Raw genomic sequence first — 16,422 nt, 5'->3', positions numbered from 1 at the left:
AATAAATTTTATGGCTGAATATTATGTATACGATTTTTAAATTACGTCGTTTTGATGTTTTTTTTAATAAATTTATTTTTTAATATTCAGGCGAATGAATTTCGTCAACTACTGTGTGGTTTAATTTCTCTACTTTTTAACAAATTTTATTTCACCACACGATCCATTTCAAAAGATCAAACTTAATTGAATAAAAATAATATAGTTAAAAAATTAAAACAAATGTATTCAATCGATATGTATTCAACCAGAAGCAAACTGAAAAATCTGTATAGTAACATAAAATTATCGACACACCGTTACCTTTGAATTTCTATTTATTTCGAGCTTGCATCAATGGAAGAACGAAATATGTGAAAATGTGTGCGGAACAATAGAATGGATCGGTCCATAGATATGGAGTCTGTACAAGGCTCCCTTTGACCCTGGTAGTTTGGAAAATCTAAAAGGCCGAATGAAATTATTGATGCTTCAACCTGTTGCGATTCACGGATCGTCGCGTTTGTTTTTTCATGATCAATAAAACATCTTTCACTGTTTCCAATTTCACGAATTGCAACTGCGTTTTTATTCAAACCTTCCATCTACAAAAGAATTCGATATTATATGGAAAGTAAATCGTAAACCCAAATCCATCGCACCACACAATTTCTTCTATTTCAAACATCTCTAAACTTTCAATATCCTCAACATTTTTCCAAATGAAAGTCCTGATATGGGGTTAGGTTTCCATTTCAAACATCTTCAGACTTTTTATACTGTCGATACTGTGCCAAATTAAAATGCAATGTTTAGATTTCTAAACTCGATTTCTAAATTCGCCAAATATCAAATGTCCCCGACGTATGACATTCTCGATATTTCTCAAGTCCAAATCTCATCATTCTGCATAATTACATGCGTTTCAAACATTTTCAAACTTTCTAACACTCGATATTTCTATATAAAATCTCCAGATAATCCAAAAGAGAAAGTGACACAAATATTGTTCCGTCGATAAATTCAAGAAACGTATAGAGCATAGGGAAACTCCAAATCCAGTCGTTTCCATCCAATCTTTCCCCGGTAGAATGGAAAAATTTGCGTCGACACAAGCGCAGCTCGTTAGCGTCGCGACGCGGTTCGTCGCCAGCCGTCGCCGTCGCCGTCTCCAACACGTGTTCCATGTTCTCTGGCCTAGCGATGACATAAATATACATGGATATGGTAAACAGGAACATGTGACGTTCTAATCGTGAAGACGCTCGAGAAACTCCCAACACCGCGGTTCTACATCGCCGCGTGTTTACTGGTTACAAAGCCAACTTCGGTCCTCGTTGGATCGAAAGCGACAAAGAAGTTTTTTAATCAGAAAGGAAACACGTAAGTCGACTCGTGAGACTGTAATTTACGATCGTCCTAATTCGAGCCATTATTCTCGCGAGATAACGCGGCGACCGTGATGTGAAGGTTTGTGAGTCCGAGTGTTGGAGTAAGTTTGGATCGTTCGCGGCTACGTCGATTACGGGAATACCCCATTTTACCACGAACAGCTAGGGTGTGTTGAAAAATTTACCGTAGTCTATCAAGGTGATGAATCTTTAGCCTTTGAATCTCGCAATTTACGTTGGTTTAAAAATGTCGAACTATTTAAAAGGAACGTGGAATGCTTACACTGCTACTTTAAATTGTGTGGAATTCCATTTATCGAAATGAAATGTTAGTTAACGATCGAGTGAATTTTTATTTTATTAATTCACTTATCTGTACGTGTGCGTTGCTCGTATTACGTAAACTGGTCGCCCTCCGACAAATTTAGGCAAATGGAATTCCACTGTATAATATTTCGATAGGTCTTTTTAAATTGAAAGCTTAAGGTCGCATGGACCTTAGGTTATAAGTGATCATAGTATATCAGGGACGATGGCATACACGTGTGAGTTTTACGCTTCATAATAAAGTCCATAATAAAATATTGGAGATTGTTAGACGAATTTTTTATGAAATTTAAATGAAATTCTGAGGGTAATATAAATGGTTTTAGAAGTTTACGAAAATTGCGTAAAAAATTTTGAAATTTGAGACATTTCTTTCTGTCAAAATTAAAATATCAATAAAAGAAACTGGTTTCCACGTACACCTTTGGAAAAAAATTTTGAGATATTAATCTTTCCAGAATTTGACCAAGCCTCAGATTTTCTACAAGATCATCAATAAATAAAACAGCCATTTCCTTTAAGAATAGCATATCTTTTAAGATGAATCTCTACTTGTAATCTCTATATGCAATCTCTATTTTAAATAGTCGTACATAATAGATTTAGAGAGGAAATTGGGAAAAGATTAAGTACATTTCGAGCCAATTTGGAAATAGCTTCAACCGTCGCGAAAATTCCAATGACAAAATCTATTTTCAATCTAATTATCGATTTCTAAAATCAATTAAAATGTTCCACTGTTTTAGAATCTCAAATCTCTATTTCTACGATTTTTATTTTTCTTAAATCTGCGTGATTATTTCGAAAATCTTCAAATTTCGTGAGATTAAATATTTATTTTCCTGCGCAAAGTAAACCAAATATTTCTCTCCCTCAACATGTAAATAATTAAGTTCAGTTCGCAATATACTGTGGCCTGTAGGAAACTTTATACTACCACGAGATTACTGAATACGTAGCGTCGATTGCTGAAATTGTTCGCGGTTCAGAGTAGAGCGTATCCGTTGTTTCTTCAGGCTGTTAAAAGATTCATCGCGTTCTACCGGGAATATGAATTTTTAATCTCAGCTGCACTCTCGTGTTGTCCTAGTTCTTGTAGTTCAAATTAAAAAACATGGATGTAGATCGAGCTCTCTACGCAGATTCTAGATTAGATTTTAAATATTTAAATACCTGGATGTTCGAAAAATTGTGAAAAAACTATAGAAAAATTTCTATTATTTAAGCAATTGAAATTATTGTTTCGCTGATAAATTAACACATGAAACTAAATTATGCAGAAAAAAGATCTAAACAGATTTTATTTTAATTTCCAAATAAGAAGATATTTCAATTATTTATTATCATTATAATTATTATAATTACTAGTTACTTTAAAGTACATTATTATCGCAATTATATTATTACCACTACGATGATTATGTTATTGAAATAATCATTTCCTAATAGTAATATTACTTTAGAATACTTTACTTAGATAATATTCAAACAGGAAAGTAGAAAATTATATGATTGACAATTGAATAAAGTAAAACACGAAATTTAAAGCCGAGTCGCCACGAAACCACAAGGATTTAATTTGCTCCGTTCAGCTTTTTACTTTCGTTATTTCACCTTGCACACGGTAAACAGGTTGAAAACAACTACAAAGCAGTTTCCCAACCTCGTGTAACTCTACCTTTCCCTTTGTGAAATTAATTGTCGGAGACTGGCAAATATTGTAACGCGACGACATCAAAAGCAAGACAACAAGTACAGTTTTCATCGCGAAATTGAACGATTTCGATAGTTAATAATCCTATTAAACCATAATTCGATCTACAGTATTTCAATTTTGTTCATTGGTAGATCTAACGAGAAGATGTTAGGAATCGTTTCTATGTGACTGCGGGTGTGTTCAAAATTAAAATGTTCATACGAAAAAGAATGTATAGAAGTGGGCACGCGTATCGATCGAGTATTTTAATTTCAACGAGCACTAAATTGAGTCGTTATATGGAACAGGTTACACCCTAAAGAGGGTTGAAGACCTCCTACTAACTTCATAACAGCGAATAGGGTAGAAATTACGTATTTGTAAACTGCTCCTCGCAAAAATTAAATGGCCTCTCAGTAAACTCGATTATATAACGAAATAACTTTGAGATCTAATCGTACGAAATTCGCGTGCACTAATGTGCTCAAGTTTTTAATCACTTCGAAATTTCGTTCTGGAAAAATGAAAGTTTATATAAACAATATAAACTTGAATTTCTCTTTCAATTATATCAAATTTTTATCAAAGATAGCACACTAATCAAATGATTTTTAATTGCTCAAATCCAATCTCGAATACAAATAACTAATCTGAACAAATCTTATGACCTGAAGCATATATGTATATATAGATATATAAATCTTAAAAACACTATATTCACCAGGGGACCAGGCGTGTCTGGGGTAGAACGTTGTATCGATACACGCTTGGCAAAGTAGCATCGAGATATCGGTTGGAAAGATGACGAACGAATATAAAGGCTTGAGTGCGTTTCTCTGTCCGGGATGACAGTGATGTCAAGCGTTAGAGGCGATCGACTCCTATGGGAAAGGTGGTTTGGAGACTCAACGAAAATTCCACGAGGTAACGTGCGAGGTAATCCATCAAAATCAACCCTTGTTGTACTCCATCCTCTCCTCTGCCACCCCCTTTCTCTCTGTTTCTCTCTTTGTCGTTACACGTCCTGACAAGATGACAGGGTGTCGCCAGAGACTAGGAATTAAGCCTCTATTCAGAAGAAACTACCCTAGTCCGAATTACGATCCATTCACCGACGATGACTGCTAGCTTTTTGATCGTGGCCCTGCGGCCTGCCTATTAATTGTAATAAGTCACTCTTTGACTTTCCTTTCCCCGTCCTGTTCTCTCTCTCTCTCTTTCTCTCTATAGATACTTTCTCTTGCACCCTCTTTGCTCGGTAAATATTTGTAGTGGAGTACAAATAAATCATCCCTTTCACGGGGCACAAGTATTTGGGTTTTAAACTGGGCTCGGATCGAGGGTGTCTTGTCTCGTCGCTTTAATTCTTTCGACGAATGTTGATGGCCGGGGGGACCGATGTTTACGGGCCAAGTGTTTGTGCGAGTGATTTGGAGAACGACAAGCTTTCCAAACTTTTTGAGAAAGGGGAGCTCTCAAGTGTTTCGGGGCGCGAGTACGAGTTTCAAAGGGAGGTACTCAGGTGTAGCGGAACGTAGAACGTTCACAAAGGATTTTTAATTTCGTTCTGCTTTATTTTATAAATGAAATTAATCTATTTAAGTCTAACGTTAATGTAACATTTAATTCGCAATTTTTTTAGACTTGCATCGTTACATTTCTTTTCTTTTTTAACTCTTTTGTTCTGGAAGAGATGGTTTCAAGTGATTTACTCAATACTTTGTCCGTCATTGCGCCTGTCTCCGCTTAGATCTTAGAAATTTTGTTCTGTCTCTGACTACATCTGCGTCTATCCATAAATTTTACGTATTGTATTCCTGTTTCGTCTTTAGCGGATTAAGAGATTAAAAATAAAATACGACATAAAATAACATTTTATGTACACAATAATAAAATTGTTATTACTAAATAATATAATAATTGAATTATTCTTATGTTTTGTTCATATTAACGTTATTCATTCAAATGTTTAGAATTATATTATTTATGGAATTATATCACGAGTGAAATTTGTGACAACTGTCTATTTTTCTTGCACACACCTGTTTCTTATAATTCCATCGCACTTGTTTCAAATTAACACAACGTAAGTACCTTTTTCTTTGCGTAACAGACGACAAAAACGCTGTTTCAAGTATCCCACCCTGCATAATACGAGTTTACTGGTGTCGTTGGCCTCGCTGCTTTTCGTTACTTGCTTTTTGGTACAAGAATATTAGCAAGAAACTCCGAGCACCGAGCAGTGAAACTGTTTGTTTATACTGTCTCAATGTCTGCATTATTAGCGATACGATAATTCTGATTACGTGGCGTCGCACATGACACATTATTCTCAATGATGCTGTAACGCGTATAGTTTGTTCACCTTTCTGCTCGTTTTGTTCGCGCAATAATCCGCAGCGTTGGTTTAATATTATTCTCGTCTTGATTTTTACAAAATTTTCTATGAGAATTTTTTACCGTGAAATTGGTTAAAATTGAATAAATTGGTTAATTCTATGAAACATTAAAATCTTTCTATAACGATAGCTATTGAAAAGTCACAATTAAATATTCTATATATATACTTCATACAACATTGTATAGTGTGTATATTCTGTATATTTTTACCTTTTTAAAATTGTTATAAATATATAGACATTCATCTAGAAATAATTTTAACACAGTAGAGGCTTATCGGAAATTACATTTAACAATTTTAACGCAAAGCTTTTGAAAATATGAAACGCCTGAAACTTTAATCATATATCACGGACTAAAGTGACTAATTGTAAGCCGAGCGAAAGGAAAAGTTTCTAAACCGATTTTCCCGTTCGCGCGAAACATTTAACCGTTCTTTCTCTCTATTTGCGACCGACATTAGCAGTTACGGTGCAATCACTGCGAAACTATTTGTTACAAAAGTTTGGCGATTAATAAATTCGCAGATTTCGAGAGAAGCCTTACGGAAACTTTAACCATTAAACGAATTTATACCGAGCTGAGCTAAAGAGCTTTGTATTAAACGCGTAAAGCAACAGGGGTTTCGATCAATAAAGCGAAGATATTTCACTCAACGATACCGCTTACTACGAGACCAATTAAAATACGATGCAATTTACGATGTAAAGTTGGATAATTAATGTATCAACCGAGTTATTTCATCGATAATTTAATCTTTTCTTTAGCTGTCCATTCCATTCTATTACTCTTTATGTCGTTATCTTAATCTGTCTGTTAAAATATTCAGCTTTGTAATTTTCGATTATCCATGCGATTATCAAAGATTTGATATTCCCATCGAGATAGAGGAAATTCTCCAATTTTTGTAAATATATTTAATATCTTTCCCAACTTTAAGCAGCGAATATAAAGAAATCGTTGATATTTTATTTAAAAAATAGCCTCAATTATCTTCCAAAGTATCTTTCTCAAATGTTTCCTTATTCTGAACGAATATATGTAGAGAGATCATTATCGATATTTCGTTAACCATTGTTCAAAGAACGGATAAAAAATTCTCTAGTTTTTAAACGAAATAGAAATATGAATAAATCACTGTTGTATTAAAAAAGGCGAGCTTAACCATTCTGAAAAATGGCCACTGTTTCCTATAAATGGATTATAACAACTACAAATATATCAACACTTTGTTGCCTTACAATTTCACATTTCCAAGCATCGCATTAAAGAAACTCCTTTCACACAAGCTCTCAAACGAACGCGAGCGAACGTCAATCACCAAACTTCGCGATATTAGTCAAAGGTGATCAATTAAAGCACGCCTATAAAATCTTTGTATGCGACATAAAACACCGTGCTTTGGCCGCTTTGCCCGTTCGCGCGTTTCCGGTAGTCCAAAAGCGAGACAGCCATTCTCGACGAGCTTTTAACCCTTTTACACTGCCGCACCGTTCTGCAGGGTAACAAACGGCTACACACGGTATCAGCTCGTTGTGTGTTTGGCTCTACAGATTTTTCCCGATATCCATCCAAGAATAATCCGTTTCATTTGTTGGAGGATTCGCGATCCCTGGCATAGCGGGTACGACGTTGTTCATTAAGCGAAATTTAATCCCCATCGCGATGCAGCGGTGCAATTAATGCGATAAGCCTCAAAAAATACCGCGGCGAAATTAACCGAACGTCAACTAGGGTGAGTCGCAGGGAAATAAAAGAGGAAACCAGATATACAGGGTGAGTCATAAATACATGTCCACGGTTTAAGGGATGAATCTACGTACTAAAATAAAACAGAGAGACTTCGTTGAATGAACGATCTTTGTAAATTCGTGACTGGAAAACTAAAGCACGTAGGACATATATTCGTAAGATGCTTTTTTACTTATTTTAGTGTGCAGATTTGTTACTGGAAGTATAGACGTAGATTTGCGACTCACCCTGTATAGGAGGGTGAAAGAAGAAAGAGGGAATACAGAGATCCGGATGAACGTTTAACGAACGCGGCCTTTTTTCTCTTCTTTCATCGAAACCAGAGAACGGGGAGTGTGTGTTTCGGAGCGGAACTGGCGCGCGCTACGTCAAAAGGAAAATAAACGACTCTTCATCGATGCATTGGAGAATGGAACTGCACAAGATGTGAAAGTATGTGTAGGAATTGTGAGTTGAAAAGTTCATTGATGGGATGATCGGAAATGATTTGATTTTGGATTGTAGAAAATTGATCGTTCGATTCTTAAACAGATGGAATTGGTTTAGGGAAAAATTGATTTATGCTATTGTTAAGGGTTTAAGTTTGATATTTTGATATATTGACTAATTCAACCCGCTGGTGTTATTGCATAAATAGAATTATTTGTCTATGGGCATGAATAAATTTGGAAATTTGTCCCAATGAAAATTAAAGAAAATTATTCAGAATAGCAAAATTGTTATGCAAAATCCTATTTAAAGTAGTATAATACACATTCTAAAAATTAGAATATGTATTTGCTGTTGTATCCTTTTAATCTTTATTTGAAACAATTTAATCAGTTTCCTAAGTTTTCATTAAAAGTCTCAGGATCAAGGTAATTATAAGGAAGATAAACTTTTAATTTCTTCTAAATAAATTTCCTTTATCCCAGGAGAATACTAAACGCTACTTGCCATGGAAAATATTGAATACAAAGTCCTTTTTACAAGAATATAATGTGTAACATATGCTAGAAATTAAGCTACATGCTGTTTTATCTTCTCAATCTCTTTGTGAAATATTTAAATGCACCTTCTCAGGTTTTATTAAAATTCGTAGGAATAAGATACTTAAACTATAAAGGAGATACGCACAGTGTTATGGTCAACGTGAAATAATTGACCATGTTCCAAACATTTCTAAAATAAATTTTCTCTAAACCACCAAGAGAATATTAAACCGTGGTGGCCACAACACATGTAAATTCTAACGTAAAATCCCTTGTAGGATAATGCAGAATGTAAGAACATGTACAACTAATCGCAGAGTAAAACCGAGCATTTCGAAGCTTTTAGAAAATCTTGCGTTTCTTGGTAAAGGAAGACTTTCGATTTATTTTCCTACAATTTGTTTATTTTGATTTCTTGCAGCGTAAAATGTATAGCTTACTGTAAAAGATGATTTACTTAAAAAAATATTTTGTAGTTGTGTAGAAAAGTTATATTTAATACGAAGAGTAAAAACGGTAAAAATCATAAACGATGAGAGTTATTATAAAATTAACATATTCTGCTGTATTACATATTACAACTATGATACAATTGTGATACAAAAATTACTTCTACTTAGCAAATCGTGTTCCAAATTATCTATTTCAAACACAATTTGTTTCAACATCGTATCCGCTACGGAACACAATTTTTAGCTTCACACAAAAATACATCCTCCAATATACACATCAACGATATGAAATGGCCAAGGCATAAAGAATCGTACCACGGTCCAAAATTCTTTAAAATAAATTCTCTCTATCCCCAACACGACCAACACGATGTTAAACGCTATAAAACATTGGTTTCTAACTTTTCAACTCTGGTTGGTTCGGCATGAAACGTATTTAAAATGGTCTTCGACGATTACCAGACGATTCGCTCCATTTTTCCCGTCGATACCTAACTGGCCGCCGTCGCCGCCGGTCGATTTAATCGGGCTACTCGCTCACGAAAAAGGCACGTCTCTAATGGAGCAACGGTCGCGTACACTGTCGAAAGCGGGACACGTTTAACGACACGTAAAACGCGAACCGGCAACGATACTTCGCGAAGGTAAATCGGCCTGGTCGCCAGCAACCGGGACGTAACAAAACAAATCGTCCGGCAGAATGGAGTCTCTTAACCCCTTTCTAGCTGGCAAGACATTTCCAGCAATTCTTGCTGTTTACGTCATAGTTACGACCGGTTGCATCATACGATATTTCGTGAAATGTAGAGAAAATGTGGAGAAACGTTTTATGGTTTGACGTTACAATCGCGCTGCATTTTCTTTTGTGTTATAATAGGATATAAGTATAATAGGGTAAATTTCAACCGTACACCATTAATCCCTGAGAAGAGTTTGAATTCTTGTTTCATTAGGACAATGTAGAGAAGAATTTCAAATTCTTCAAGACTTAAGTATTTTCCATTGTAAAAAGAAGAGAGGATTATATTATAAAATTACGGTATTTTTTAGGATTTTATTTTTTCCCAGGCATCCCCAGGTACAAGTTTGCCCTTTAATCGTCGAGCGCTCCAATTGTTTATTATTTATTTATTTATAGTACGAAACAGAAGAAACTACATGTCTGTAGTAACGATAAGAATATAAGTTTCACGTGTAATTGAAAGGGTTGACGTTCGTTTTCCTTCATCCTCTTACACCAACACGCCAATGTAGTGAGACAAAGTTGTGTTATTCTTCTCCTATCTTTTTTCGGGTTAAATAACAGTGTTTTATGACAGCCTAGATAGTCCAAGATGAGATGAGGTTACCCTATTTACATGTTTTAGTGCACTTTATTTAGGTTTACGACGTAACTCGGGTTTATCGTTACCAATATAGACACGTACCTCGCTTCTAGTTTTTTCTGAAAATTAGGAGTCCTCGCTGGTCTTATAGTTAACGACTTCAATTACACTGCTCGAAGGTAGAATAAACTCGAAATTTTAATTAAGAGAAGAAGATGGCGAAGGCTTTCTTGCTTATAACCGAGATACGAAATAATATGAATTCTCGAATATCTGATATCAGAGAATCGTATTGCAAGCATCATTGCCTCGTGTACGAGATGTGCACGCAGAGCGTACGTAAAATTCAGGAAAGACGAGAAATTCTCACGAGCGTCCTCGCATTCCTCTACCTAACCATACCTCTAAGAACATTTCCGCAGAGAAATCATAGCTCGAAGAAAGCTTTAAATTCTAGCCTAGACCTATACCTATAAAATTCAATGCATTGTTCAAAGAGTACCCATTTTTGCAATAAAAATATTGAATAGTTCATTTCCAGGTAAAAAGAGCGATAATGGCAAAACGAGTAATAATTTCGTACTAGGAAGAATGGAAATGATTAAGAACGGGAGAGTCTTAACTATGAGACACAAATTTTGATTTTATTTTTAATATACACGGTGGTAACCAAAAGTTTGAGATCGCTATATTTTCCATAGAACTTGAAAATAAGAAAGGATATCAGAGTTGAGAATCTTGTTCCTTTAGAAAATTTTCCGGTTAAAAATCAGAGAAGTTTGGAATTACCAACGTAATATTTAAGTGCAATACTATACGTAAAAGTTTCATTATGCACGTGCAATTTTTCCTTCTTCTAATTCTAATTTTTGGAATACGAATATCACAAATTTCATCTTACAGTTATGAATTAACTACGTGAAGAGTCAGACAAAGATCTGTCGCTGCAACCACTGCCACGTCTCAACCCCTTTCCTACGCACTTCATATCCACAAACTTCTAAACGATTCAAAAACCACACAAATCAAAACACAGCACTTCCAAACTTCAATCTATTTGAATATGTTTTCCTAAAACTTCCCACTTGTTGCACGAAGTTCAACGTACTTCTGTTTGTAATACATATTTCTATTAAACGTTAACCTTCTTCTTTACACATTTTCTCAGGTGCCACGTATCCACGACTTTGGCTCTCAACGATTGTAACGGTGTAACAGTGGCACAAAAATAATTGCGAAATAAAACGGATGCTTTAACGTGTGAACGTGTGAACACTGAGGAAAAACGGAGGAGCGTCGAAATACTTAGAAAATAATCAAAATGAAACTCAACGCAATTTCGCAGAAAGAATAAAAAGCTGTTACGCAAAATATCGCGTGCCGGCCAATAACAAAGCATCAAAAAATACAGGCAAAAGCATCCCATCGTGAAGGAATCAGACGCAACTCAAAAATCTTACCCATCGCAAGAAGATCCATCGGAAAGATCCAAAGACGAAAAAGATCCAAAAATCGGGTAATAATTCGGTTAACATTGTTGCACGTGCTCCAGCTTAATGATGGAAATCGGAAAGCTGATTTCGCGTGCTGGATTTTCGATAATTGCTCGACTCGTTCGACTGGCGCGTCGACGTTAATTTATTAATCGCATAGACATGGGTTCGACGAGCAATCGCGAGGGCGCCACACGATATACGCAGGGAACACAAGCTGCGGTTTCATCTGCGCTCGTATTAAACGAAATTACCCATCGAAGGGAAGAGAGGCGCGACCGGCGAGCGTCCACAGGCCCCGGCTCGAATTCCATTTCGCCGTTTCGACCGATCACTAATCGAATTTTTCCCCGTGCACAATGGTCCGGAAAGGGATTTTAATGATATCACTTGGAGTATTTCACAGCCGAAACGCGTCGTTGAAAAGGGAGTAAGACCGAGTAAAGACCCTTTAAATTTCCACGTAGACTCTTGGCTCGATTCTCTCTCTCTTTCTCTCAGAATATTGATTTCCCCATAATATCGACCATAGAGAGAGATTTATCGGGCTTCGAGGCGGTAATACGGGCACCGTTTGAATACCAACGCCGGAAGAAACTTGTGAAACTTGATGATAGAAGGCTTTCGATAAATCCAGAGTTATTTAATACTTAAGTAGTGGGTGAATGGCACTTAACCCTTTCAGTTTTAATATTGGTTGTACGAAGTAGACGCGAGATTTGTAAATAAAAAGCTTGTTTGAAGAGTTTATATATTTGTACATTTTAGAAATTTATTCGTTTTATAATTATAAAATTCGTGTATTAACCGACCAACGTGAGCCTGTATTTTTGTTATGAGAATTATATGGAAATATGTAACTTCGATAGAATATATTTCCATATAAAATTGTTTTCTGAATATTCGTTACTGTTTCCGTGTAACTAAACTTGGAACTTTACGTACTATGACACTGGCTGATTTATTACACGAAAAGTGGTCCAAAGTTTGTCTTATCGACGATGTTGTTTTAAAGAAAAATAATCGTAATTTGGATTGTATGTGTGTCTGTGTATTTAACAGAGAAGACCGTTGGTATTATGATAACAAGGGGCAGGGAATGCAAGAAGACGACATAAATTTCGAAACTTTCCTACTTTCTTTATCTTCCTTTGATAAATTACACAGATTTTAATCCGGCTGATAAATTATAAAAACTGACTCTCGCAACTTCAATAAAATCAAAACTTTTCAATAGGATCAAAGCTAAGAATCGGACTCACGATTCTCCCTTCGAAACTAACTTTTATAGCCAACTCCTAAGTACAATACTGTCACCTCTTTCTTCAAAACTGAATTCGACAACCAAGTTCGTAGCAACACGAATCTGATACAATCTTTTCAACGAGATTAAATCCTGATTTTGATGAAAAGAAATCTTTTCGTGAATTTTATTTCTGTACCCTGTACTTGTTACAGTTACTTTGACCAAATGAAATGGAAGATACGACGTGCAATTATATGTCCGTTATAATCGTAAGTTTTTTTAATAAAATTAACAGTAAAACCGTATTTACAAAATTTCAGACAGATCTGGTCAAAGAGTAGACTTTGTGGCACAGATCACTGTAGTAGAAAGATATAATTTACTATAATAGAATCGCCTCTTTCTTATGCATATTATTTCAGTGCCACAGAAAAATTACTATGAATAGAATGCTTCCAAGTAGCACAATAGAATACAATCTTACGGTGATATGCACTACGATATGCACATATACACAATAACATAGTATTACAATAGGTAGATTATGCATATTTATATAAATTCTTATTTTTATGAAACAATCGCGCACGATTGAAGAAATAGAACATAAATAGAAATTCATGTCATGTTCTAAATATTGTAATACTGGTATAGTGAAAACAGTGAGTCGTAACGTGTATTCGTTGTTTCAATTTTTACCGATTTTGTATTAAAATATTCCTTTTTTAGTCAAAAACTCAACGAAGATACGCTCGTTTGTTTGTCTTGTAATCTCCATGTAGAAACATTCGCAATCAAATAATGGACAGAAAAAACGAATAAAAGATAAAGCCAAAACAGATAATCCAAAAAAGAAAGGACAACGTACAACATTCTCTCCCTATGTACCAAGATTCATCGATTCAACAAGAAATTCCAATTCCGTTGCAGCAAAACGACAGGCAAAAGAGCAAGGAAACAAGAAAAAATAAAATCCCTTGAAACAATCCTGTACAAACCTATTCTAGCTGTCGTGGCATAAAAAAAGCCCTGTCCTCGAAGCTTTCCCTAAAGCCTAGAAAAAAAAATCCAGAGAAAATCCTCGGAATGTAGCGTTTCAGGAAGATACTGGAGAGATCAGAGGATCACACAGTGTGCGGAAAACACGCGCAGGGGCGTGTACACGCGGGAACGCGAAAGGGGTGGCTCCGGCCACGTGGGAGAGAGCGAACGTCGCAATTTTCGATCGATTCGCGGACGCGCGAAAACCCCTGTTTTATGCAAATCTCGCTGGCCGGTACCAGTAATAAATTATTCGCTCGGCTGAGTCCGTTTATAGGTACATAGGTTCATACAGCAGGGAAGCCCCTGGTATTATTTGTCGCTGTTGGCGCCGTAAATGCGACCAAATATTTGCCGGTAATAGCCCCGAGCGAAGGATAAATATTTATTGGACGTCACGAAACCTCCGTTGCAACCCGATGCGCTCGATATCGCTTTAGGAAAAAGAAAAAAAAATGGAAAAAGACAAGGGAGAGGGAAGAAAAATAAAGAAGGGTGGAAATGTACAACGTGCCGTGGCATAAAGAGGAATTCTTCGTTTGCACAATGGTTTCGCGATAATGTGACAGCGTAATCGTTTACGTCTGTGTTTCCGGGAAAAGTTTAATGTTCTTTTTTACTTTATGCAATTATAGAATGTAAAAGATATTTCTTTGTTTCTCCTTCTTCGATTTAAGCTTACTGAAACCTCTTATACAGCTATACGAAGATCGTGTGATATTATCGAATGTAAAATATACGAACGTTTATAATTAAAACGAGTGAATCGAAAAATGTAGCAGTGATAAATTATATGATTTATATGTTTGATTTTTGTATGAACTTTGTTTTAAATTTCATTTCGTTTGATCACGATACGAGAGGTACTGGATTAATGTTTCTTAATATTCGTTACAATAAAGCGATTATATTCAGTAAAGTTATAAATGTGGAAAATTTATTAGCCCCTGTGACAGAATTTTAATATGATATTCTACAACGAAAGAGTTGTACTACCTCAAAAATTGGATATTACTATCGCATTATAGGATCTCTGATCACTTTGTATTTGTTGTTATTCCATGCATAATGTTAAATGCTGTATTTGATACATAAATAATTGATGGAATTTTGCTTAAACGATCCGCGTTACAGATTAAACAAGAAATTTAATTCAAATTATTCTATTACACGTGTGATCTGCAGGTTGCATTAATCTCTCATAGAAACAAAACCACGATATGTAGAAAAAGATGCTAGCACGCTCCTATCTAATTATTAAAATCATTAAAATTCATTTTTTCTATCTTATAGCTTATAAATTATCGTGTCTCCTACTTGGAAATTAATTTCTGTGATAAGAAACCTACTAATAAAATGAAATTAATACTCTCTAAGATCGCAGTCGTTCCACGCATTAATCATCGCTTTCATACTTGCTCTATTTTCCTTTTTCTTCGACTCTTGTTTTATCGCATTAGATTATCTAGTACCGTTACTTTGATATCGAACGTCTGGTACTTTTTCGCACATAATACTTCACTAATAAATTCATAAAAATCTCCGAGAATCATAATTGTCTCAGTAATTATTTTAGCATGGTGACACAATTTTTCATTCCATTCTTCAGAGCCAAGTTTTACTATTTACCACCCCTTACCTTAATATCGTATGACGATTAAAATACTTCCATCTCTCACCAGTGAAAAACGTTCCAAAATTTTCAACAGAATTACCAAATACGTTAACAAATAGGTGATATCCAAAAATAGCCAGAGACCTGTTTACAAATTTGTTCATACGAAGTGGAAATTTCTAAAATTCTAGCATCATCCGTCAAGTCTGCAACCCATGTAACGTTCTAGATGTTGAATAAACTCAATCAAACAATGTTCTTCACTGAAATCTCAAACCATTTACCACCGAAATTCTGAGAAAGCTCCTTTTTCCATGAAATTCTACGAATAATCGTCAACATCCATCAGAGATCACCGAACAGCGCCGACCATCGTTTCACGGTGCAATAGAGGGGAACGAGAACCAAGAAGAGTAGAAGGTCAATGGAAAAAGAAACGAAATGGCGGGAAAAACGAAGAGGTGGATCGATGGAAAAAGCGCGCCGTTATTTCACGGGATTTCTATCGCAGCGCAGAGAGTAACTTGCGGAAATTCCCTGAATCCCTTCGCGCGTGACTGATCCACGTTCGCTCTTCGCCAGAAGGAGAGAGACACGAAGATCGATGGTAGAGAATTCTGCATGAATGAAGACACGTCACGGTGATTACGATCATCGTGGATAGACGTGAGCAAGAGAGAAGAAGAAAGAGGAAGAGAGATAGCGGCCACTTGTCCCTGAACAACAATATGCAA

At 35.7% G+C, this 16,422-nt stretch overlaps 1 protein-coding gene across 1 annotated transcript in view; it reads right to left on the bottom strand.

The window, feature by feature from the left end:
* LOC132908710 (fasciclin-2) overlaps nt 1–16,422 on the bottom strand; it is a 237,751-nt gene that overhangs the window by 203,780 nt on the left and 17,549 nt on the right. The window lies entirely within an intron of this gene.

Source organism: Bombus pascuorum, chromosome 7, assembly GCF_905332965.1.
Source record: "Bombus pascuorum chromosome 7, iyBomPasc1.1, whole genome shotgun sequence".
NCBI classification, from domain to species: Eukaryota; Metazoa; Arthropoda; class Insecta; order Hymenoptera; family Apidae; genus Bombus; species Bombus pascuorum.
The sequence above is the reverse complement of the archived record's forward strand: the minus strand, read 5'-3'. Positions and strand labels throughout refer to the sequence as shown.